The 27,473-nt window shown below is 39.1% G+C and overlaps 1 long non-coding RNA gene across 2 annotated transcripts in view; it reads right to left on the bottom strand.

Annotated features, from left to right (window-relative positions):
• LOC138989902 (uncharacterized) overlaps positions 1-27,473 on the bottom strand; it is a 201,168-nt gene that overhangs the window by 22,508 nt on the left and 151,187 nt on the right. The window contains exons 4-5 of one of the 2 annotated variants that reach the window (XR_011466080.1): positions 13,724-13,841; positions 3,314-3,455 (exon numbers count right to left, since the gene is read on the bottom strand). This is a non-coding gene — a long non-coding RNA (uncharacterized lncRNA). The remainder of the gene's footprint in view (positions 1-3,313; positions 3,456-13,723; positions 13,842-27,473) is intronic. The other variant, XR_011466079.1, reaches the window with a different exon arrangement.

Genomic DNA, 27,473 nt, shown 5'->3' on the forward strand with positions numbered 1-27,473 from the left:
AATGAGAATTGAATTATAATCCCCCCAAATCTATCACTTCAGTTCAGTTCAGTTCAGTCGCTCAGTCATGTCTGACTCTTTGCGACCCCACGAATCGCAGCATGCCAGGCCTCCCTGTCCATCACCAACTCCTGGATTTCATTCAAACTCACGTCCATCGAGTCAGTGATGCCATCCAGCCATCTCATCCTCTGTCGTCCCCTTCTCCTCCTGCCCCCAATCCCTCCCAGCATCAGGGTCTTTTCCAATGAGTCAACTCTTCGCATAAGGTGGCCAAAGTATTGGAGTTTCAGCTTTAGCATCATTCCTTCCAAAGAAATCCCAGGGCTGATCTCCTTCAGAATGGACTGGTTGTATCTCCTTGCAGTCCAAGGGACTCTCAAGAGTCTTCTCCAACACCACAGTTCAAAAGCCAATTCTTCGGCGCTCAGCCTTCTTCACAGTCCAACTCTCACATCCATACATGACCACAGGAAAAACCATAGCCTTGACTAGAGGGACCTTTGTTGGCAAAGTAATGTCTCTGCTTTTGAATATGCTATCTAGGTTGGTCATAACTTTCCTTCCAAGGAGTAAGCGTCTTTTAATTTCATGGCTGCAGTCACCATCTGCAGTGATTTTGGAGCCCAGAAAAATAAAATCTGACACTGTTTCCACTGTTTCTCCATCTATTTCCCATGAAGTGATGGGACCAGATGCCATGATCTTCGTTTTCTGAATGTTGAGCTTTAAGCCAACTTTTTCACTCTCCTCTTTCACTTTCATCAAGAGGCTTTTGAGTTCCTCTTCACTTTCTGCCATAAGGGTGGTGTCATATGCACATCTGAGGTTATTGATATTTCTCCCAGCAACCTTGATTCCAGCTTGTGTTTCTTCCAGCCCAGCATTTCTCATGATGTACTCTGCATCTAAGTTAAATAAGCAGGGTGACAATATACAGCCTTGACGTACTCCTTTTCCTATTTGGAACCAGTCTGTTGTTCCATGTCCAGTTCTAAAGGTTTATATAGGTTTCTCAAGAGGCAGGTCAGGTGGTCTGATATTCCCATCTCTTTCAGAATTTTCCACAGTTTATTGTGATCCACACAGTCAAAGGCTTTGGCATAGTCAATAAAGCAGAAATAGATGTTTTTCTGGAGCTCTCTTGCTTTTTCCATGATCCAGCGGATGTTGGCAATTTGATCTCTGGTTTCTCTGCCTTTTCTAAAACCAGCTAGAACATCTGGATGTTCATGGTTCACGTATTGCTGAAGCCTGGCTTGGAGAATTTTGAGCATTACTTAACTAGCGTGTGAGATGAGTGCAATTTTGTGCGGTAGTTTGAGCACTCTTTGGCATTGCCTTTCTTAGGGATTGGAATGAAAATGGACCTTTTCGAGTCCTGTGGTCACTGCTGAGTTTTCCAAATTTGCTGGCATATTGAGTGCAGCACTTTCACAGCATCATCTTTCAGGATTTGAAATAGCTCAACTGGAATTCCATCTCCTCCACTAGCTTTGTTCATAGTGATTCTTTCTAAGGCCCACTTGACCTCACATTCCAGGATGTCTGGCTCTAGGTGAGTGATCACACCATTGTGATTATCTGGGTCATGAAGATCTTTTTTGTATAGTTCTTCTGTGTATTCCTGCTATGCCACCTCTTCTTAATATCTTCTGCTTCTGTTAGGTCCATACCATTTCTGTCCTTTACTGATCCCGTCTTCACATGAAATATTCCCTTGGTATCTCTAATTTTCTTGAAGAGATCTCTAGTCTTTCCCATTCTGTTGTTTTCCTCTATTTCTTTGCATTGATCACTGAGGAAGGCTTTGTTATCTCTCCTTGCTATTCTTTGGAACTCTGCATTCAGATACATATATCTTTCCTTTTCTCCTTTGCTTTTCGCTTCTCTTCTTGTCACAGCTATTTGTAAGGCCTCTCCAGACAGCCATTTTGCTTTTTTGCATTTCTTTTCTATGGGGATGGTCGTAATCTCCGTCTCCTATACAATGTCACCAACCTCCAACCATAGTTCATCAGGCACACTATCAGATCTAGTCCCTTAAATCTATTTCTCACTTCCACTGTATAGTCATAAGGGATTTGATTTAGGTCATACCTGAATGGTCTAGTGGTTTTCCCTACTTTCTTCAATTTAAGTCTGAATTTGGCAATAAGGAGTTCATGATCTGAGCCACAGTCAGCTTCTGGTCTTGGGTTTGTTGACTGTATAGAGCTTCTCTGTCTTTGGCTGCAAAGAATATAATCAATCTGATTTTGGTGTTGACCATCTGGTGATGTCCATATGTAGAGTCTTCTCTTGCATTGTTGGAAGAGGGTGTTTGCTATGACCAGTGCATTTTCTTGGCAAAACTCTATTAGTCTTTGCCCTGCTTCATTCCATACTCCAAGGCCAAATTTGCCTGTTACTCCAGGTGTTTCTTGACTTCCTACTTTTGCATTCCAGTCCTCTATAATGAAAAGGACATCTTTTTTGGGTGTTAGTTCTAAAAGGTCTTGTAGGTCTTCATAGAACCGTTCAACTTCAGCTTCTTCAGCATTACTGGTCAGGGCATAGACTTGGATTACTGTGATATTGAATGGTTTGCCTTGGAAACATACAGAGATCATTCTGTCGTTTTTGAGATTGCATCCAAGTACTGCATTTCAGACTCTTTTGTTGACCATAATGGCTACTCCATTTCTTCTGAGGGATTCCTGCCCGCAGTAGTAGATATAATGGTCATCTGAGTTAAATTCACCCATTCCAGTCCATTTTAGTTCGCTGATTCTTAGAATGTCGATGTTCAGTCTTGCCATCTCCTGTTTGACCACTTCCAATTTGCCTTGATTCATGGACCTGACATTCCAGGTTCCTATGCAATATTGCTCTTTACAGCATCGGACCTTGCTTCTGTCACCAGTCACATCCACAACTGGGTATTGCTTTTGCTTTGGCTCCATCCCTTCATTCTTTATGGAGTTATTTCTATACTGATCTCCAGTAGCATATTGGGCACTTACCGACCTGGAGAGTTCCTCTTTCAGTATCCTATCATTTTGGCTTTTCATACTGTTCATGGGGTTCTCAAGGCAAGAATACTGAAGTGGTTTTCCATTCCCTTCTCCAGTGGACCACATTCTGTCAGACATACTACCACGACCCGTCCATCTTGGGTGGCCCCACACAGCATGGCTTAGTTTCACTGAGTTAGACAAGGCTGTGGTCCTAGTGTGATTAGATTGACTAGTTTTCTGTGAGTATGGTTTCAGTGTGTCTGCCCTCTGATGCCCTCTTGCAACACCTACCGTCTTACTTGGGTTTCTCTTACCTTGGACGTGGGGTATCTCTTCACAGCTGCTCCAGTAAAACGCAGCTGCTGCTCCTTACCATGGACGATGGGTAAATTGGCTTCCCAGATGGCTCAGTGGTAAAGAATCCCAAATCTATAGTCCCCCCAAAACTGTAATTCACTGAAATGAAGAAATAAATTTCAAGTAGAAATAACGAATAGATGTTTACATTGATCAAATTAATAAAAAGGAATGAGTCATGTGGACATGTTGGGATGGAATTTAAGAGTCCTGCTACTTTGAAATGGAACACTAACATCAGTAAAGAAAACTTAAAACTAATAATTTTACCACCACAAAAAGGTCATTGACAACTCATTAGTAAGTGAATGTGGCCATTTCAAAGGGTGTTTAGCATTAGTTCTTGAACAAGAAAACTAGGAGTGATTTACAGTTGAATATATCTTATATGATAGAAGCTTGCTGCTGCTGCTACTAAGTCGCTTCAGTCGTGGCCAACTCTGTGCAACCCCATAGATGGCAGCCCACCGGGCTCCCCCATCCCTGGGATTCTCCAGGCAAGAACACTGGAGTGGCTTGCCATTTTGTTCTCCAATGCATGAAAGTGAAAAGTGAAAGTGAAGTCGCTCAGTCGTGTCCGACTTTTCACGACCCCATGAACTGCAGCCTTCCAGGCTCCTCCGTCCATGGGATTTTCCAGGCAAGAGTGCTGGAATGGGTTGCCATTACCTTCTCCAATGCATGAAAGTGAAAAGTGAAAGTGAAGTCGCTCAGTCGTGTCCAACTCTTAGCGACCCCACGGACTGCAGCCCCCAGGCTCTGCTGTCCCTGGGATTCTCCAGGCAAGAGTACTGGAGTAGGGTGCCATTGCCTTCTCCAGAACGTTGCTAGAGGTTTCTAAATTTGACAACAATTTCAAAATTTTGTATGACATTGCCAAAATGGCTCTTGAAACCAAAGAAATCTTTTTGTAAATCTGTCAATTTAAAATTGTTCTCAACCATTCAGAAGAAAGATTGGGTTATCTTTCTATTCTTTCTATAAGAAAGGATGTACTGTAGAGCACAGGGAATTCTACTCTTTAAAATTGGAAAGAAATTTTAAAAAGAGTAAATACATGTATATTTATAACTGAGTCACTTTGTTGTACACCTGAAACTAACACAACATTGTTAATCAATAATACTCCAATATAAAATTAAAATTTCAAGAAAAAGAAATGATGTTACAAAGTTGTGGCCATAGGCAATCAAAAGATATGTATTCAAAATGTAGGAGGAAAAGTATTACCAAGGAGTTTCTGGTAGCTAATTAATAAAAAATATTATTTTCCTAGACTTTGTGATGTTTGCTGTCAGCTTTTAAATCTTGTGATTTGTTTTGTTATTTTAAACAATAATTCCCTTTTGTGTCTAATTTTGCATTTATAATTTGTATTCTTTCCTGTAAAGTGAGCTTCTAAATATGTATAGGCTTTGCTCAAAGCCTGGATGCATCCCTGATCACATGAAGTAGTCCTGCACCTAGGACTTTTCACGACCCCATGAACTGCAGCCTGAAAGGAGAAAAGAATATTTAATCTGACCCTTAGAATATTTGCATAGGCAGGGAAAAAAGGTATAGGAGATAACCCTTTATTTCAAATTTGGCAGCACAATGCATAGGTATCAATTAATCTTGTTAATAGCAATTGTGTATTTAAAAGTTGCTAATTTCTGATTTAACCTCAAAAGTTGAAAAGTCTCTTTCAACCTCTGGCCTCTATTAGGTGTGTTCTTACAGTAATTAAACGTGCTGTTCCTCCACTTTGTCTTTTAGCGGTGATTATCTGCTTCTATTTCCTCCTAAGATTTGTTGATTAGCCGTTAATAAGAGTTTTCCTTGCGGCTCAGCTGGTAAAGAATCTGCCTGCAATGCGGGAGACCTGGGTTCGATCCCTGGGTTGGGAAGATCCCCTGGAGAAGAGAAAGGCTACCCACTCCAGTATTCAGGCCTAGAGAATTCCATGAACTGTATAGTCCATGGGGTCGCAAAGAGTCGGACATGATTGAGCAACTTTCACTTTAACTTTTACAAAGACCTCAAAGAGATAAGCTTTCCAAACCCCTGGTTACATCCCAGCTCCAGGCCTTATATAATAATTCCAGTGTAATTCACTTCAGTAAACATTCAACTGGACATCCACTATACACAGGGCACTGTGCTAAGTACTAAGGGAGCAAAGGTAAATATGACATAGTCCTTGGCCTCAAAGAACTTACAACATGATTAAAAAATTAAACACAATAATATCAGTTCAACTTTTTTTCAATAGACACTATTTATTTAGCTTTCAGTCCATTACCTCATTCCTCATATTCATCCAATGAAGAAGGAGTTCCATTTTAAACAATGAAGTTTAGTTCCATTTCACTGGTGAAGAAGCAGATTTAATGACTTGTTTAGGGCCAGATATCAAGCAGGAGCAGGATCAAGACTGGAAACAAGACCTATCTTTCTCTAGAGCCTTAATATGATCTACCAGGAGCACAACGGAGAGCATTTAACCCTGACTGGGGGACATCATAGAAAGCAGAGCTGGTCTGAAAGGTGGAATGAGTTTGTCCCAGCAAAGAAAAGTTATTCCTGCAGAGAGGAATTTACACACAAAGGCAAGGAAGTAAAACACAACAAGGGACATGTCGAGAAACCTCATAAACCTTGTAGCTCCTAAATTAGCCAAGATCCTGACTCCTAATACTGAATAATGTGGTGACAAATCTCACTCCATCCATCAGTTTTTTCATTTCCCCAACCTTTCTTTACGTCTCTCCTTATTTTAATCTTTCAACAAGCATGGATACAATGGCTTTTTAAATACTCTTCCTATTTTTTAGTAAATTTAGTAATTGGGGGAAACAAATAATCAAATAATCCCACAAACAAATGTAAAATTGCAGCTATGACAGATTCTACCAAAAAGGCAGGTGGTGCTCCAAAAGTCTATAATGGGGGAAATCAAATGACCTACCCAGGCATCCCTTGAAAAATGTTTCCAGAGCTGAGCTATTGGAAATGGGAAGGAGATAACCAAATAAAAAGGGAGGGAAGGATGTTCAGAAAAGGATCTACATACACAAGGGCCCTTGGGAGGGAAGAAGTATTTTGTGGGACAGAGTCCAAGGGACTGGAATACCAGTGTAGGTGAAGCTGAAAACATAAGAGGATAGAAGATAAAGCTAGACAGGGTACCACTGAAGAATTTGCACCTTTATTCTTAAAGCAATGGAAAGCTACCTAAATATTTTAAGCAGGTAAGTAATATCATCATATTTGCACTTTGGGAAAATTCCCTTTGATCATCAGATAAACTGGAAAGGAGTCAGAATGGATTTTTTTACACACTACCATGGCTTGCTCCGTGGGAGTAAAGCTATGACAAACCGAGACAGCATATCAAAAAGCAGAGACATCACTTTACTAACTCAGGTCCGCATAGTCAAAGCTATGGTTTTTCCAGCAGTCGTGTGAGAGTTGGACCACAAGGAAGTTTGAGCACCAAAGAATTGATGCTTTTAAACTGTGGTCCTGGAGAAGACTCTTGAGAGTCCCATGGACTGCAAGGAGATCAAACTAATCAATCCTACAGGAAATCAACCCTGAATATTCATTGGAAGGACTGATGCTGAAGTCGAAGCTCCAATACTTTGGCCACCTGATGGGAAGAGCTGACTCATTGGAAAAGACCCAGAGGCTGGGAAAGATTGAGGGCATGAGGAGAAGGGGGAGACAGAGGATGAGATGGTTGGATGGTATCACCGATTCAATGGACATGAGTTTGAGCAAACTCAAGGATACAGTGAAGGACAGCAAAGCCTAGTGTGCTGCAGTGCATGGGGTGCCAAAGAGTCAGACACAACTGAGTGACTGAACAACAACAACGATGTGAAAAATAGATAGCTAGTGGGAACTTGCTATACAGTACAAGGAGCTCAGCTTGGTGCTCTGTGACAACCTAGATGGGTGGAAGGGGTGGGAGATGAGAGGGAGGCCTACAAGGGAGGGTAAATACACACGCACACACACACACATACACACATATACACATATATAGCTGATACCCTTCATTGTACAGCAGAAAGTAACAACACTATGAAGCAATTATACTCCAATTTTTTTAAAAAGAACTAAAAAAAGAAGATTATGTGATCAGCCCAGGAAAAAATGATATGCTAACTTGGACAAAAGAATTGGTGGAAAGCATGAAGAGAAATGAATAGACTGTACATAGGAGACAAAATAAAGGACTTAATGATAGGTTGGATGTGGACAGTAAGGGATAAGGACTTGTTGGAAATAAGCCTAGGTTTCTGGTAGCCCAATAGGCAGATAGTTGTTTCTAAGCAGAGATTCAGTAATCAAGCTTCTTCCATTGGGGGCTCTACCACCTGCAACTGATGGCATCCAAGGTCCCTGTGGTCATCTACATCAAGAGGTAGATCAATAGCAGATTGAAAATGAGAACTTTTTATGGAGCAGGGCTGGAAGAGGCTTACATCACTCTGCTATATTCCTTTGGCCACACTTGTGAGGAAGGTTGGGAAATAGAGTCTATCTAGCTGTGCATACAGAAAGAAGAGCAAAGGGGTTTTGTCACTAGCTAGCAGTCTCTGCCTCAGTGGAGACACTAAAAAATGAGTACAGTTGACCATTGACCAGTCAAATATCCATTTGACCCTCCTTAGAGATCAAATTGCCAACATCCGCTGGATCATGGAAAAAGCAAGAGAGTTCCAGAAAAACATCTATTTCTGCTTTATTGACTATGCCAAAGCCTTTGACTGTATGGATCACAATAAACTGTGGAAAATTCTGCAAGAGATGGGAATGCCAGACCACCTGATCTGCCTCTTGAGAAATTTGTATGCAGGTCAGGAAGCAACAGTTAGAACTGGACATGGAACAACAGACTGGTTCCAAATAGGAAAAGGAGTACATCAAGGCTGTATCTTGTCACCCTGCTTATTTAACTTAGATGCAGAGTACATTATGAGAAATGCTGGGTGGAAGAAGCACAAGTTGGAATCAAGATTGCCAGGAGAAATACCAATAACCTCAGATATGCAGATGACACCACCCTTATGACAGAAAGTGATGAGGAACTAAAAAGCCTCTTGATGAAAGTGAAAGTGGAGAGTGAAAAAGTTGGCTTAAAGCTCAACATTCAGAAAACGAAGATCATGGCATCTGGTCCCATCACTTCATGGGAAATAGATGAGGAAACAGTGTAAACAGTGTCAGACTTTATTTTTCTGGGCTCCAAAATCACTGCAGATGGTGACTGCAGCCATGAAATTAAAAGACGCTTACTCCTTGGAAGGAAAGTTATGACCAACCTAGATAGCATATTCAAAAGCAGAGACATTACTTTGCCAACAAAGGTTCATCTAGTCAAGGCTATGGTTTTTCCTGTGGTCATGTATGGATGTGAGAGTTGGACTGTGAAGAAGGCTGAGCGCTGAAGAATTGATGCCTTTGAACTGTGGTGTTGGAGAAGACTCTTGAGAGTCCCTTGGACTGCAAGGAGATCCAACCAGTCCATTCTGAAGATCAGCCCCGGGATTTCTTTGGAAAGAATGATGCTGATGCTGAAGCTGAAGCTCCAGTACTTTGGCCACCTCATGCGAAGAGTTGACTCATTGGAAAAGACTCTGATGCTGGGAGGGATTGGGGGCAAGAGGAGAAGGGGACGACAGAGGATGAGATGGCTGGATGGCATCACTGACTCGATGGACGTGAGTCTGAGTGAACTCCTAGAGTTGGTGATGGACAGGGAGGCCTGGCGTGCTGTGATTCATGGGGTTGCGAAGAGTCAGACACGACTGAGCAGCTGATCTGATCTGATCTGATCTAATACTCTGTATATGAGGTTCCACATCCATGGATTGTAGCAACTGTGAACTGTGTAGTACTGTTTAATTTACTACCAAAAATGTGCATATAAAAGGACCCATTAAATAAAAACTCTTATTATTCAAAGGTCAACTATATATTCTTTAGTAAGGCAATGGAAGTGTTCCATTGGGGCAAAGAACAGTTTTCTAACTCCTAGAATTTTTTTCGGTTTCATCTGTTTTTCTCTATATCCCTTCTCTTTATCATACTGTTTGTGTTCAAGAATAAGTAGGAGTGTTACTTAATTCCACATCTGTATGTATTCATTTTTAATGAGAGCAAATCACCTTTTCAATACCTATCCATTCAGTGGATATTTAAGGGTCTACAGTTGTCTCAGTCTAGTTGTTTACTTCTTATCCAAGGAAGGCACAAAGAAAGAAAACTATTCTTTTACAGTTAAAAAAAAAGGTTATCAGTACTTTAAATTTATAAGAAAAATGTTTATGTGCAAATATGATTACTTTCAGCTTCCCTCATGGTCAGACAGTAAAGAATCTGCCTGTAAGGCAGGATACCTGAGTTCCATCCCTGGATCAGGAAGATTCCCTGGAGAAAGGAATGGCAATCCACTCCAGTATTCTTGCCATAGATAGAGTAGTCTGATGGGCTTCAGTCCATGAGGTCACAAAGAGTCAGACATGACTGAGTGACTAACACACACATGATTACTCTAATGTTATTTCTAGTAATCAAACAAATGAAAACAGTTTAAACAGTACAATAATGGGGGCATTTACATTATGGCACACCTATACAATGGAATATTATGCAGTAATTAAAATGTTTAGAAAGAGATTTTTATGGAGTGGAGAATATTTATGACATAGTGGTAAGTGGGCAATGCATAAAGGACTATCTCAATTACATAAATGTGTATGGAAAGAAGAAGTGCACCAAATATTAACTATGGTTATTTCTGAGACAGGATCAAAAGAACATTGTAGTCTCCTCTCTATACTTCCTTATATCTGTAATTTACTTTTTACAATGATATTCATATCAAATTAAAAGTTTTCTTTTTAAAAATTAAAGCCAATTCAAAGAAGCCACAGAAATCTTGAAAATATGATACGTAATCACAGATGGAAAACTCAGCAGTGGCCACAGGACTGGAAAAGGTCAGTTTTCATTCCAGTCCCTAAGAAAAGCAATGCCAAAGAATGCTCAAACTACCGCACAAAATTGCACTCATCTCATACGCTAGTCGGACACGACTAAAGCGACATAGAAGCAGCAGCAGCACACGCTAGTAAGGTATTGCTCAAAATTCTCCAAGCCAGGCTTCAGCAATACGTGAACCGTGAACTTCCAGATGTTCAAGCTGGTTTTAGAAAAGGCAGAGGAACCAGAGATCAAATTGCCAACATCCACTGGATCATGGAAAAAGCAAGAGAGCTCCAGAAAAACATCTATTTCTGCTTTATTGACTATGCCAAAGCCTTTGACTGTGTGGATCACAATAAACTGTGGAAAATTCTGAAAGAGATGGGAATATCAGACCACCTGACCTGCCTCTTGAGAAACCTATATGCAGGTCAGGAAGCAACAGTTAGAACTGGACATGGAATAACAGACTGGTTCCAAATAGGAAAAGGAGTACGTCAAGGCTGTATCTTGTCACCCTGCTTATTTAACTTAGATGCAGAGTACATTATGAGAAATGCTGGGTGGAAGAAGCACAAGTTGGAATCAAGATTGCCAGGAGAAATACCAATAACCTCAGATATGCAGATGACACCACCCTTATGACAGAAAGTGATGAGGAACTAAAAACCTCTTGATGAAAGTGAAAGACGAGAGTGAAAAAGTTGGTTTAAAGCTCAACATTCAGAAACTAAGATCATGGCATCCGGTCCCATCACTTCGTGGGAAATAGATGGGGAAACAGTGGAAACAGTGTCAGACTATTTTTGGGGGCTCCAAAATCACTGCAGATGGTGACTGCAGCCATGAAATTAAAAGATGCTTACTCCGTGGAAGGAAAGTTATGACTAACCTAGATAGCATATTAAAAAGCAGAGACATTACTTTGCCAACAAAGGTCCATCTAGTCAAGGCTATGGTTTTTCCAGTGGTCATGTATGGATCTGAAAGTTAGAATGTGAAGAAAGCTGAGAGCTGAAGAATTGATGCTTTTGAACTGTGGTGTTGGAGAAGACTCTTGAGAGTCCCTTGGACTGCAAGGAGATCCAACCAGTCCATCCTAAAGGAGATCAGTCCTGGGTGTTCATTGGAAGGACTGATTCTAAAGCTGAAACTCCAATACTTTGGCCACCTCATGCAAAGAGTTGACTCATTGAAAAAGACCCTGATGCTTGGAGGGATTGGGGGCAGGAGGAGAAAGGGACAACAGAGGATGAGATGGCTGGATGGCATCACAGACTCGACGGACATGAGTTTGAGTGAACTCCCGGAGTTGGTGATGGACAGGGAGGCCTGGCGTGCTGCGATTCATGGGGTCGCAAAGACTTGGATATGACTGAGCCACTGAACTGAAATGATACAAAAAATGGACGGTGAAGCTGAAGGTTCAGTCTAAAATTTTGGAGGTGGTTACCAGAAAGCTAAAGCACTGAAGAATTGATGCTTCTGAACTGTGGTGTTGGAGAAGACTCTTGAGAGTCTCTTAGACTGCAAGGAGATCCAACTAATCAATCCTAAAGGATATCAGTCCTAAATATTAATTGGAAGGACTGATGCTAAAACTGAAATTCCAATACTTTGGCCACCTGATATGAAGAACCGACTCATTAGAAAAGACTCTGATGCTGGGAAAGATTGAAGGCGGGAGGAGAAGGGGATGGCAGAGGATGAGATGGTTGGATGGCATCACTAATGCAATGGACATGAGTTTGTGTAGGCACTGGGAGTTGGTGATGGACAGGGAAGCCTAGCATGCTGCGGTCCAGGGAGTCGCAAGGTGTCAGACACAACTGAGTGACTGAACTGACTGAACTGATGACTTCTTGGTGACCTCTATGCTTCAAAGATTACGTTCACCACCAGACACATCCACAACTGAGCATTATTGTGGATGTGTCAGGTCCATCAGTGCTGGTAAGGCAAAGCCAAAAAGCAGAACTGAGGCCAGAAAATCAGATCTCAGTAGATGATTGGCATAACAAAGCCAAACCTCCTAGTAAAAGAGAATTGAGGGAAAGGCTGGACTTTGGCTACACAAAAGCAAAGCAAGAGGTCCAGGCTTTGAACAAGTTGATGTAAAAGGCAAAGCTGCAGGAGCAGTTTGGATTCAAAAGTGTTAAGTGAGGTTCAGGAGCAAGGAGTTCACATTAATCTCCTATGATGGAATTTCATGCCTCAGGTGAAAATCTAAGGCATGCCTGCAAACATCTTAACAAACAAACATCATAGCTTAGTGTTACCAAATCGGTGTTACCTTTTTCCAAGAAAGGTACTTTTTAATGCCTCGATATTTCAGTAGTAATGATGATAACATTTCCTGAGCACCTATTATATACTTTTTACTGTGGCCTTACACTGCACTAAATGCTTTATATGCTTACAGATATTATCTCATTTTATGACATGAGCATTTCTATCCTATTTGAAAGATGAAGAGACTGAGTCTTGGAGAGGGAAACTGCCCAAGTCACACAGGTAGAAAGTGGTGGTACCAGGTCTGTAACCCAAATCAGTCTGACACCAAAGCTCACAGGCCTAACCACTTCATTGCAGGTCAGTGGTTAGTTCCCTGTGGCCATGGATATTTTCTGTGCTTCTTTTTTTAAACATGTCAGTAAACCAAAAATCCTATCTACCGGGGATGAGGCTAATAGAAACCATAGGTGAGTAAAGAACATTAAGATCTTCGGTGCCTGTTAAAAGAATATTACTACTAAATATATATATATATATATATATGTATGTATGTATGTATGTATTTTATTTATGAGAGTTAATTTGGAAAATAAGGAAGTCTCCTCAGCATTCCTAACATTACATCATAAGCTCTGAAGTTGACTCTTCTTTATCTCTAGCCAAGGTAAATAAGGAAGAAATGAAAAGTTTATACTAGAGATGGCTAAGAAACCATGAAAATTAGCCCAGATTCAGGAAGGATCTAAATGGAATAAGTAAGGTATTAAGCAATTAAGATTTCTGTTTGAAAACACAACATACAGCCCTTATGTAATTCATCTTTGGATCACTGAATTGTACCTTCTTTAGACCAAACATCCAAAGAACAGTAAAATATAAAGTATAAATATCAAAAGCCTTTACAGTACAGCAAACATTTCTGTGGACTGAAGCATAAAATCAACTGGGCAAAGCTGAACAATGAATAAAAGAGTAAATACTCCCTTCTTTGCTTCTCAGAGATTTATGTAGCACTGTTGAATATCAGTTGCAACTTAATAACATGCTTATTTTTTTTTAATGTGTCAAGATTTGACATGTTTTCTTCTGTTGAGTGAAAGCTCATGCAATTAGCTGTGCAGAAAGCTACAAACATGGTCAGGCCACTTTACCTTAGCAGAGGTAATTGTTTGCAAATCATTGGAGTGTATAAGCTCCAAGTGCTGGTCAAATCTAGCAGACCATTCCAAAAGTAACCATGGGGCTTTGGTACGTATCATTTACTTCCTCCTGTTCAAAAAAACAAAAAAGGTTAACCCTTCAGCAGCAATTCTCATCCTTTCTCCAAGAGATGCTTTAAATACTCTGGGATGAAACTGAAGTAAAATGAAGTCAAGTAAAGTAAAGTGAAGTGCAGGTCGCTCAGTAGTGTCTGACTCTTTGCAACCCCATAGACTGTGGCCCGCCAGGCTCCTCTGGTGGGAATTCTCTAGGCAAGAATGGAATTCTCTCCATGGAACTCTCCAGGCAAGAATACTGGAGTGGCTTGCCATTTTCTTCTCCAGGGGATCTTCCCAACCCAGGGATTGAACCTGGGTCTCCTGCATTGCAGGTAGACTCTTTACCATCTGAGCCACCAGGGAAGCCCATGATCATCTTGGAGGAGGGTCAAAATCAAACATCTGCTCAACAACAGCAAAGAAATTTTGGATTTGTCTTTTTAATGATTTGAGTGCCAGTCTGAAGATTTCATTTTGAATTCACTGCACTGATATCAAGATACACTTTATATTCTATGAGTGTGCTTAAAGGAGAGTAGGGTAAGTTTTGATATCAAATAAACTGAACTAGAGGATAAATAAAAAAACAACAAATGCAAAATTATGTAACACAAAGTTTTTCAGCTCTGCCAGATGCTTCTGTAGCAAAGAAGGTATCCCAGCAAGTCAAAGGCATGCCCTGTTATCTTCACAATAGCTTCAATAACGAGCTATTTGGTGTGGAAGCAGGCTTGGGCCCTGGCTCTTGATAGTTTTATAGCCCTTGGTCAAAGTTTTCAACAGCATTTGGGCAGGCGTGACTAGGCAGCTAGATTACACATACTGACTTTCCACTTGCAGATATACAGTATTTACTTTACAGGGTGAGCCAGTAAATCAGCTGACCAATTAGGCCACAGATTCTTTGTGCCTCATGAAAGCTAAGCAAAGACTGAATATAAAAATCTCAGAAACGCATGAAGACTGGACTTTCCTTTAACGTGTCTTCATATAATCTCCATGAAAAAGAATGTCAATGACCAGTAATCTTCAGAACTACTTCAGTGTAAAAAACAGAGCGTCTCTCAAGTGAAGAGCTCTAGTTCTTTGGGTTTATGGAGACCCACATTCAGACAGTACATAGGATCAAACTTCAGAAAAGAAGGCAATTTTTATAAGAAATCTCCAGAACTCCTCTAAACCCCACTGCTATTTGGCCTGTCATTTAAGTACCTCCACAGTCAATATTCCAACTTTTTTACCAATATTTCTATCAATCAATTCTCTCTTCTAGCCAAATTGATCTTCCCATGGTCCCCTGAACATGTGATGTGCACTGCTACCTTGCTGCCCCATCTTGAACCATTGAACACCACTTAGAACGTCATCATCCTTGCCCAGTGGCCTGTAGGTCACTGCTACTTGAGTGGCTGCCATACTGCAAATTCAACAAATCTAGTCTACCATCAAGACTATATTCTTATTCAACTTCCATCACCAGTACCAGCATTCTTACATTTCAGTGAGGCTCAAAACCTTGGACTTACTTTTCAGTCTCCTTCTTATTCCATATATCCCATATTTACTCTTCCAAGAGTCCCACAGCCTGTGGATTCTAGCATTGTTATATTTCTTGCAAATAACCACCTCCCTTTTTTCAGTTCCACTGCCAACACCCTTGTTCAGGCCTATTTTCTCACCTGGGCCATTTAAAAACTTTCCCATTGTCCTCCCTGTCTCCAACTTCTCTACCTTTAATCCAATCTAGATACCTCAGCCAGATTAATCTTCCTAATTTCAGCTCCAAGTCACATCACTTCTTTGTGAAATACCTTCAATAGCATCTCATGGCCTAATAAAGTGTAATTTAGGAGCTGACCCCAAGAACATTTCCCAATAAACTTTCTATACTGAAATCTTTATCTCAGAATTTATGTTCACGGAACCCAACCTAAGACACCCAAACACCTTTCATATCTTTCACTTCTGTCCTTCATATAATGCCTACATTCCAGTCAAGCCAGGGCATCTGCCATCCTTAAAGACATCCCACGCGTTATCACTAACCAATTCATCCACAAAGTATCTACTGAATATCTAAAATATTCCATACTCTAGAAGAGGTATTGACAAACCTAAATGGATATAGACAAGTGAACAGGCCATGAGAATTCAGTATGAACACTGATTTTCCAGCTGAGACCAGAGGAAGAGCAAGGGAGAAGAGGGTGCTAGCTCAGGAACAGTGTACACAAAGTCCTGGAGATGGGAAAACTCATCTGGGGAGTCCACAAACTGTAAGAGCACTTCAAAATGGCTGAAGCTCAGAGAGCTTAAGTGGTGGGAGCAAGACTTGAGGCAAGAAAGGCCAGCAGGACCAGAACAAGAAAGAACAGTAGCCTTATTTTGGGATCTTAACACTATCCTTAGGACAAAAGAGAGCTATTAGAGAACTTTAAAGTAAGAAAATAATGACCACATTTGTGCTTTAGAAAGATTTCTCTGCCTACAATGTAAAGGAAAAATTAGCTGGAGGACATATTGAAGGCAGGTGGTTACTGTAGTCATTCAAGTAGAAGATAATGGAGAGCTGGCCCAAGGAGGTAACAATGGAGACCAAGATACCTGGACAAATTCAGGAGTTACTGAGAAACTAATATAAAAGGCATGATGATTTATCATATGGAGGGTATTAGGGAAGGAGGAGTCAAAGATTAAATCATGTTTCAGACTTAAATAACTAGATGTATATTATTCACTGAAAAAGGAAACACTAAGGAAGATACATAATTAGGGAGAAAAATAAGGAGTTCACTTTTGGCCATGCTAGATTTAAGGTACTTAAATAAGTGTTGGATATGTGGGTGTGTACAAAAGACAGTTAGCTATATAGGTCTGACTTTTGAGAAAGCAGTCTGGCTAGAGGCATGGTAAGGCATCATCAGCCTACATTTGGTCATAGAACCTGGGGGTAAGACTGAAAAGAGCTGTCATAAAAGCAGAGAGAAACTCAGCGGAGTGTGGTGTCATGAAACCAAGAGAATATTTCAAGATAAAGCCAAGGGTCAACAGTATCAAATAGGCCAAATAAAGTCAGGACCAAAAAGATTGTCCCCTAACTATAAACACCTCTGTGCCTTTGCTCAAACTATTCTACAACTAGAAACCATAGAAACATTTCCCATATTTCTTTCAAGGATAGTCTCAAATTGCCTCACATTTTCGTGGTGATTTATTGAACATCATCACATGTTACCTCATTTACTGGCTAAGATTTCGAGGGTTAAAAACCACCTCTTATGTATCTTGGCATCCCTCTAAGCTCATTAAAATGTGAATGCAATAGGTTCAGAAAAGGAATCAAATTTGCAGTGAAAGCTCCATGAAAAGAGGAGAATCTATGGATGGGAAGGGCTGGTCCACAGGCCAGAACTATTGCTTGTTCCTGTCAGCAAGACTGCACAGCTAAGACAAGTCTGTGTCATGAAGCATTGCCCTTGATTGTTTAGAAAGAGATACAGTCATTATCCTTATATGCGAACTTACTGAATGAAATGATGGTGACAAGCTCATCCTGCCTTTTCACCATGACAATAACCTCATGGACCAGGTTAGCGACAGATCTGAAGCAAAATACCCACAACCCCAGATCCTGACTGACCTCACTTACCCCAAAAGGGAGGCCATGTATAGACAAGGATAAGCGAGGCATTTGTCTTCTGACTGTTCTTTTTTCTGGAGGGCAAATATCTAAAAAGGAAAACCTATTTGAATAGGTGCAACTGCCAGCTTCACTTACCCCTTCATAGTTAATGAGCCTATTTTGTTTTATAGGTGCTTCAAAAGAGCTGACAGAGAGGAGACAGCTCTGAATGGAAAACACGAAGCAACTTGCTGAGCTCTCATTGTGAGGTCAACTGCTTGCCTTCTCGTGCCCTCACAGACCTACATTTAAATGATTCCCTTTTCAAACACAGAGCAAAACTCAAAGGAGAAAAGAATTCTCACGTTTCAAGTGTCAAACAAGGCAGCTTGAGGGATATGCGGCCACCAACACAGTAACAGTTAAAGCAATAGTGATGTGGTACATGTTTTGAAGACATTCAGCCTAAACCTCCAAAACTTGCGGCTCAGCAAGTTGCCCTCCCCCATCCCTGCCTACGCAACATTCCTCTTAAGTTCTCAAGAGGCCCTGGCATTTAGAACACTGGCAAATATTTATTCAATACCCAGAAAAGTACTTTAAAAAACGGTGGGTCCTTGATAGTGGTAACACTCTACACTGGTAACAAATAACCCTTTACGCAGTACCTTTTTATAAATGGAGAAGACAAGAATAGTGAAGATGAAAGTTAAAGGTAAAAATTCCCAGCAGTTTCTGTCTGGAATATGTTGCCTAAAGAAAGAACAGTTCAGTAAGATGTTAGTCTATGCCTATTAGTATTCAGCACCACAGGAGTTTGGGTGGTCCCTTCTTTTCATCAAGTCATCTTGTCATTCAGCACTGCTTCTATATTAATATTGCACATAATATTGCAAACTTCACTCTGGATGTCTTTACCCCTTATACTGTGGTTTCCACTGACAACCCTGAGTGGCTTAAAAATAGACGATCCACTTTACACTGGCCCAGCCTACAGGTGTCCAAGCAGGCATGGCATCATTAATGTGGGACCAGCCATGTAAGGGAGAGAATTTCAGACAGAAGAAAGGGCACTACAAATCTGAAGCTTAAGAAGGAAATTAGGGATTTAATCCAATGCCAGCATTTTACGCGACTTGAAACATTTTTAAACAAGCCAAGACATGAGAGAAAGTATTTCACCAAGGTCACATAGTTACAAGGATCTTCTCAGAATTAGTTATTCTCTTGTGCCGCTGTTTTAATACCTGTAATACTAGATTCCTATCACAATATAATGACTTCTCTGGTGGCTCAGCAGTAAAGAATCTGCCTGCCAATGCAGGAGACACGGATTCAATCCCAGGGACGGGAAGAGCCCCTGGAGAAGAAAATGGCAACCCACTGCAGTATTCTTGCCTGAGAAATCCCATGAGCAGAGGAGTCTGGTGGGCTATAGTCCATGGGGTCGCAAAAGAGTTAGACATGATTTAGCAACTAGATAACAACCACATAATAATATGAGTAGCTACACTTTATAATCTTAATAACCACACAGAGCCAACAGTTAACTAGCAGGCCTTCTGGAGTAACACACACAGAGGGATTAAGAATAATTCAGGCAGAAAAGGATATTCTCCAAACACTAACTAAATGTTAAGTTGTAAAGAAGGTTATTTGTAATAGCCCACAAATTTTTCACCTGTAGCTAGTAAAATTATAACAACAACAAAAACAGGTGGAATTTTTTAGGTATATTAACACATCTAATTCTGACAACAATCCAATGGAGCAGAATTATTATTACCCCCATTTTAGAAGTGAGGGAACCAGGGCTCAAAAAGGTTAAGTAATTTTCCCAATTGTTTACAGGTTCTATAGCTAATGAATGAGAAATCAAAAAGTTAGATCTAAGCTGTCAAGCTTCAGAGATTGTCCTCTTAACCATTATGCTGGTACTGACTAGCCTTAATATCAATCAGTTCAGTTGCTCAGACAGACCTTTGTCTCCCTGCTTTTTGATATGCTATCTAGGTTAGTCATAGCTTTTCTTCCAAGGAGCAAGCATCTCTTAATTTCATGTCTGCAGTCACCATCAGTCAGACTTAATATACACAACCATAAACAACATGCATAAGATTGATTTAATTTTTAAAAGTTTTATTCTATATACAAAATTTAAGATTTTTCTACTTTTATATAGATCTTGGAACTGTTGATCTAAGACAGTAGAATAATACAGTATCCCACAGTTTTCAAGCTGTCCTCTCCACTGATGTATTACATTTCATTTCACTAGCTAATGTTTATGACTAATTAATATAAGACTGCATTCAGTTTAAGAACTAAAGGTATGGACTTATTTTAACATTTCACAAGAATGCAGACTTTTTCTCTAAAAGATGGCCTTTTTTAAACTAGAGATTTAGCACCTCTATCTTTTGGTCATCGTTCATAAGTTGTTCCAGTCCCCATAATTTATTAGTGGAAATTATGCTTGGTTTTGCAATAACCCATTGCAGATTGTAAATGGGATTACTTTTCACTAAGTGTAAATAAAAGATGCCAATTGTTACTACATATTTTATCAATGATAAATTAACTGTAACTACAAGTGAGCTCACTTTTTGAAACAAAAAGCCTGAATTTTTTTAATGGTCAAAATAGGAGATGGCTTCTCTGTCAAATACTTATCACATACATTTAAGCTGATCAGAATTCTCCCAACTGTCAAATTATAAATCACTGTCAAAAAACAACAAATTAATTCATTTTCAATTTACAAAATAATTGGAGTAATTACAATTGAATAGAATTTGTTGAATATAATGTGACTAGTCAGTACCAGTAACAAATAAGCATCTGTATTATTTACAGGCAGAAATAAAAGGGTTACTTATTTTTGTGGAAGATCAACTTCTTTTTAGCTCTTCTTCTCTAAGTAGCACATGGGCCTTAACAGTTCATTTTTTCTCTCACTTTTCAAATAAGATAAAGTAAAAATCTGATTTCAAAAAAAATTATAAACTAAGCATACCAAGCATGGTATCTTACTTTAGTAAGATAAACATGATGAACAGGACAACATAATAGGTGCTCATGAGATATACCTAAAAATTAAAAAAATAGGTATAAAATAGTTTAGCACCACCAGTTTAACTACATTTTTAATGGAGAAAGACACAGTGTAGTAAATTTCACTGCTGCTGCTGCTGCTGCTGCTGCTAAGTCACTGCAGTCGTGTCCGACTCTGTGCGACCCCATAGACGGCAACCCACCAGGCTCCGCTGTCCCTGGGATTCTCCAGGCAAGAACACTGGAGTGGGTTGCCATTGCCTTCTCCGAAATTTCACTTAATCATTATAATTCTTTGACCAAGTTTCTACATACACTTGTAGTATTTCTAATTTTTCTATTTTATTTTTACTTTCTATACTATTTTCATTGTAATTACTTCTTTGGGGGGTAAGTTTTGCAGTGAAGCTTTTATCATTTTATGAGATTTTTATATACATCAAATGTTACTTCAGTCATTCCAAATTTTCTTTTCATGACCATTTTTTTCATATCAAGTAAACATTTTGCCATCTCAGTTTTGTCAGTATTTTATTCTTCTGTTAAATTTTGTAAATAACATATTTTATAATGTGAAGTTTTAATAACCGTCATTGTTATTTATTATTAATTCTTTACATATATAACATTCATTGTGATCTTGATTAAAAAATAACTGATTGCTTTGTTGGTTCATGATAATGAGTAATTTCTCTCAGATAATCCAGCATTGACGTAATTATTAACGGTCAACCAGTTGTATGGTTTGTATACTTCTAATCACCTTTGTATTCCATGAGCTAACTGTCTACATCCTACATCATTGAGTGAATTATCTTGATCAAGTTGTTTAACCTGATGACCTGGTTGTTTCTGTTTTCTAATTTATAAAATCAAAGTTATAATAGTGCATACCTTATAAATTGAGAAAATACATGCAAACCATCTAAAACAGAGTCTGGCACCTAGAAATCAATAAACACAGCTATCATACTTTTCACTTTTGTTATTGGTGTTAAGTAAAAAGCAGAAGGATCAAAGTGTTGTTGATATCAATGTAATGGAGTCAAAATGGTAAGATCAAAGCAGCAAAATTAAAATGTGGGATCAAAATATCCTGTTTTATTTACACCTAGTGCCTAACTCTCTTTGAAAGAAGAAACTTTCATTATTACATTCTCTATCATAATTTAGCAACCATTTTACTGTCTTAGGAATGACTATATTTAGTTCATTTAAGTAAAAAATAAAATACAACACTATGCAATTCATAGCAAAGACTTCTACCTCCTAGTGACTTGTTTTTGGCTATAACAACCGCTCACAGTTCCTAAAAATTGCAATACGTGTGTTAACTCACTAATGTATATAGAGGCAAACATCCTCAGTGAAATACTAGCAAAACAGAATCCAATAACACATTAAAAGACTGATACAATATGACCAGGTGGGATTTATCCCTGGGATGCAAGAATGGTTCAGTATGTTGCTGTTGTTGTTCTTCTTGTTGTTGTTGTTGTTCAGTTGCTAAGTCGTGCCCGACTCTTTGCAACCCCATGGACTGCAGCACACCAGGCTTCCCTGTCCTCCACTATCTCCTGGAGTTCAGTATAAGAAAATCAATTAATGTGATAACCTACATCAACAGAACAAAGAATTTAAGTCACATGATTGTCTCAGTAGATGCAGAAAAAAAGTGTTTGACAACATTCAACACTCTTACATGATAAAAACTCTCAACAAACTAGGAATAAAGGGAAATACCTTTACATAATAAAGACTATATATGAAAACTCCATAGCTAACATCATACTCAATGGTGACGAAATGAAAATTCTTCCTCTAAAATCAAGAATAAGACAAGGATGCTCAGTCTTACTACTTCTATTTAACATGGTACCGGAAGTTCCAGAGCAACTAGATAAGAAAAAAATAAAATACATGCAAATTGCAAAGGGAGAATTAAAATTATCCCTGTTTTCAGATATCATGATCTCATATACAGAAAACTCCAGACATTTAAAAAAATGTTAGAATTGATACAGGAGTTCAGTAAAACTGCAGGATACAAAATAAATGTACAAAAACCAGTTGCATTTTTATACACTAGCTAGAAAGGAAATTAAGAAAACAATCACATTTTCATTAACACCAAAAAGAATAAAATATTTAAAGATAAATTTACCTAAGGAGGTCAAAGATTTACATACTAAAAACTATAACACATTGATGAAGAAAATTAAGAAAGGCAAAAACAATGGAAAGACACCCCATATTCATGTATTGGAACCTTAACACTGCTAAAACATCTGTACCCAAAGTGATCTACAGATTCAATGCAATCCTTATCAAAATTCCAAAGACAATTTTTATAGAAATGTGAGATACAACTCTACAATTTATAAGGAACCACCAAAGGTCACAAATGGCCAAGTCAATTTTAAGAACAAAGGTTGAGGCATCACTTTTCTGATTTCAAAATAGATTATGAAGCTATAGCAATCAAAAAAGTATGGTATGAGTATGAAGACAAATAGACCAATGGAACAGAATAGGGCCCAGAAATAAACTCACACAGATATAGTCAACTGATCTTCAACAAAGATTTCAAGAACACACAATGTGGAAAGGATAGTCTTTTCAACAAATGACTTTGGGAAACTGAATGTTCACATTCAAAAGAATGAAATTGGACCTTTTTCTTACGCCATTAAAAAAAAAAAAAGACTGAAATAGAAACCTCAAAAACCTAACACTCCTAGAAGAAACATAGGGGAAAATCTTCATGACATTGGTTTTGGCAATGATTTCATGACTATGACACCAAATGCACAGGCAACAAAAACAAAATTAAAAACTAGGGCCTCATCAAATTAAAAGACTTCTGCTTAGCAAAGGCAACAATCAACAGAGTGAAAAGCAATCTATGGATTGGGAGAAAATATTTGCAAATCAAATATCTGATAAAGAATTCATCTACCAATAGATACAAGGAAATCCTTCAATTCAACAACAACAACATCCCACTAATAATCTGATTTCAAAAATGGGCTTAGCCCATTTTTAAAACATTGTAAAAAAAATAATGTTTTATAGTAAACATCACCTGTCCAAGGGAGGCCTGGCGTGCTGTGGTTCATGGGGTCGCAAAGAGTCGGACATGACTGAGCGACTGAACTGAATTGAACTGAACAACTGTCCAAAAAGAAAATGGGCTAAGGACTTGAATAGATATTTCTTCAAAGATATAAAAATGGTCAACAGGTATACAGAAAAAGTGAGTGTTCATCATCACTGATCACCTGGGAAATGTAAATCAAAACCACAAGGTATTATCTGATACCTGTCAGAATGACTATTATGATAAAAGGCAATAAGAATTGGCAGGGATATAGAGAAACTGGAACAGCTGAACACTGTTAGTGGGAATGTAAAATGGTGTAGTCACTGTGGAAAATATTATGAAAGTTTCTCAAAAACTTAAAAATAGAATTACTGTTATGATTCAGCAATCCCACTTCTGGGTATACATCCAAAACAACTGAAATTAGGATCTCAAAAAGGTATTAGAACTTCCATATTCATTGCAAAACTATTCACAACAGCAGAGGTAGAAATAACCTAAATGCCCATTGACAAAAGAATGGATTTTTTAAATGTGGTATACCCTTACAATGGAATACTCTTCAGCCTTTTAAAAAAAAGAAATTCTGCAATATTTGACAATATTGTGGGCCCTTAGGACATTATGCTTAAATAATCCAGGTACAGAAAGACTAAAGAGAGTAAGAAATGGCAGTCCACTCCAGCATTCTTGCCTAGAAAATCCCATGGACAGAGGAGCCTAGAGGCCCACACTCCATAGAGTCACAAAGAGTTGGACACAACTGAGCAACTGAGCATAGAAAGACAAATATTTCATGATTCTACTTATATGAGATATTTAAAATAGTCAAATTCATAAAACCAGAGACTAGAATGGTGGTTACCAGGGGTTAAGAAAGGAAGAAAATGAGGAGTTTTTAATCAACAGCCATACAATGTTAGTTAAGATGAAAAAGTTCCAGAGATCTGTACAATATTTGTGTCTATAGCCAACAATAATGTATTGTAAACTGAAAATGTGTTAAGATAGTAGATCTCATGTTAAGTGTTCTTGCATTAATAAAATAAAACAGAAAACATATCTCAGTTTTAAATGCTTGAGAACCTCCAATAATTCACAGGCTGCTTATTATAATAACAAAGTAAGTATTTTTGACATGGAAGTCTGATCACCTTTCCGATCTTCTCCCCAAAGCATTTTGATGGCTCCCCATTGTGGCTCAGATGGAAAAGAATCTGCCTGCAATGCAGGAAACCTGGGTTCAATCCCTGGGTTGGGAAGATCCCCTGGAGGAGGGCATGGCAACCCCCTCCAATATTCTTGCCCAGAGAATCCTCATGAACAGAGGAGCCTGGCAGACTGCAGTCCATGGTGTTGGAAAGAGTTGGACAAGACTGAGCCACTAAGCATAGCCACAGCCCCATTGTTCTTAGGATTAAAGAACATGGCCTTTGAGACTCTGGATGATCTGGGCTCAGCTGCCCATCTTCATATTAGCCCCTCCTGCTGCCTCATCCTCACTCTATTCCAGATTCCCTGTCCCTCTCTTTCCCTGTCCCCCATCATAGAGCTTTGGTACTTGGCCACAGCCTCTAGGGAATGGCTCACCCCACTCTTCAACCGAGTAACTCCACTTCTTTCAGATCTTCCACCTCACAACTATGTCAAACCCACCTATTTTATGCTCTAATAGCTCCCTTGGACCGCAAGGAGATCCAACCAGTCCATTCTGAAGGAGATCAGCCCTGGGATTTCTTTGGAAAGAATGATGCTAAAGCTGAAACTCCAGTACTTTGGCCGCCTCATGCGAAGAGTTGACTCATTGGAAAAGACTGTGATGCTGGGAGGGATTGGGGGCAGGAGGAGAAGGGGACGACAGAGGATGAGATGGCTGGATGGCATCACGGACTCGATGGACATGAGTCTCGGTGAACTCTGGGAGTTGGTGATGGACAGGGAGGCCTGGTGTGCTGCGATTCATGGGGTCACAAAGAGTCAGACACGACTGAGCGACTGAACTGAACTGATATCATTTTGAATATATTTGTGTGGTTATGTGATTACCATCTTTCTTTCCCACTGGATTCTAAACTCCATACCTGGTTTTACTCACCAGTGTTCACCACTGTTTAACAGTGTGCCTGGAACAGAGTAGGTGCACTATGAAACAAATGAACGGCCTCAACAAAATAAGCAGATTTAAATTATATTTATCATTTGTGATATATAAATGTGTAGTCTCCCAATATGTAGTTCCCATTTGGGGCACATTCGCATAGAGGAAGCAGGTTTTTCACCCTGAATAAAGCCCTCACCACAGGAATCCAAGGAGAGAGCATGAAGAACTTCAGAGATCAATGACATCTAATTCCCTAGGGAGGGATTAAAGTTACCATACTGGTAGGGAAAGCCAGGAGGTACTACAGCAAGGCATGTTAACTGCATTAGGAGTTATTCTTGCCACAGCTACTCTCCCTTCTGAGAGTTCCTCTCTTCTCAGATATTATAAGGATTTCTGACCATCTAACAATATTGATCTTTTGACCTCTCTGAAAAGAGCCACAATTTTTTATAGCTTGGAAATTGTTTCATCTGTTTTTCAGCTCACCATAACCTAATTTCAAACTATAATATTTGAAGGAGAATCTAAACATGCAAAAAAAAGTTTAAATGATACACAAATCTCAAGAGTATCTCTTCATGGAATCATGGTGTCCTAAGAGTGGAATGGACCTACAAGAGGTCATAACCCATCACCTTTCACACCTGCAACCATGAGTCACTCCAACCTTCTCTCCTGAGTGTTCCCTTAAGCTAGGGCAATCTGTCCCATATAGTTTAAGAAGACTTGGCATAGAACTTCATGAAAGGTCTGTGATAAAAGAGCAAAGAAGGTTATATCTCTCCACAAAGATGTAGAGAAATAGGAAGAGATGGAGCAGAAAAGGGAGGCTATGTGGAATAGGAGCTGGGAAATGAATAACAGGGGAAAAAAAAAGCATTAGGGGAAAACTGAAAATTAAAAAGAATTCTGGAAACATGCACAAATTGAGATAGCCCAGGATATGAGTCAGAGAGACTTGATTAAAAAAAAAAAAAAAAAAAACAACCAAGAAAAATAAGGAAAATGAAGATGGCTTTGCTGTTTTTGTTATTGTTGTTCTGTTGTTCTCTTAGCATAAGTTTACAGTTACTAAACAATGCAAAATTAGAATTGTAATAATGTGCTATATGTGAGGGAACTCAATTTTTCGAGGTAAAAAATGCAATCAGCCAAGGATATGTGCAAACCAGAAGAAAAGATTCAAGATGTAAGATGCAAAATAAAGCATACCTTACATCTGTTTTTTTTTTTTTTAAGAAATCACATTGAACAGCTAAGATTCCTTTCAAAATGCTTAATATTCCTTCTCTTCACCAGCTTCCTAACAGTGTGTTCACCCACATATCCCAATGTTGGTGGCACATAAAACAAACCTTTCATAAAAGTCAGAAATAAAAATATATATATATCAGGAGGTTCCTGATATTGGCAAGACTCCAATTCACATATACTCTTAGGCTAGACCCACTAACATTAAGAAGCCAATTTGCTCTTAGTTCAGTAATGGAGAAGGTTCTACCAGCCTTGGTTTCCATGTACTAGGGTACTCTCTATAAGGAACAAGACATCTCCAACAGATCTTCAGAATTCTTTTATGGAATATTGCTGCAAGGTGTGTAAACTCTTCCTGACTACCAGTCTACAACAAGGCAGTAACTGAAGTATCAGAAGACGGTGAAAATTTGGCTCACTGTATTTTTGACCAATAGCAGTGTAAGAGCTTAAGAAAGAATGTACTATTCATGACTGTGAAACCTACAGCAGGGAAGCCATCTCT

Source organism: Bos mutus, chromosome 11 (genome assembly GCF_027580195.1).
Source record: "Bos mutus isolate GX-2022 chromosome 11, NWIPB_WYAK_1.1, whole genome shotgun sequence".
Lineage (NCBI taxonomy): Eukaryota > Metazoa > Chordata > Mammalia > Artiodactyla > Bovidae > Bos > Bos mutus.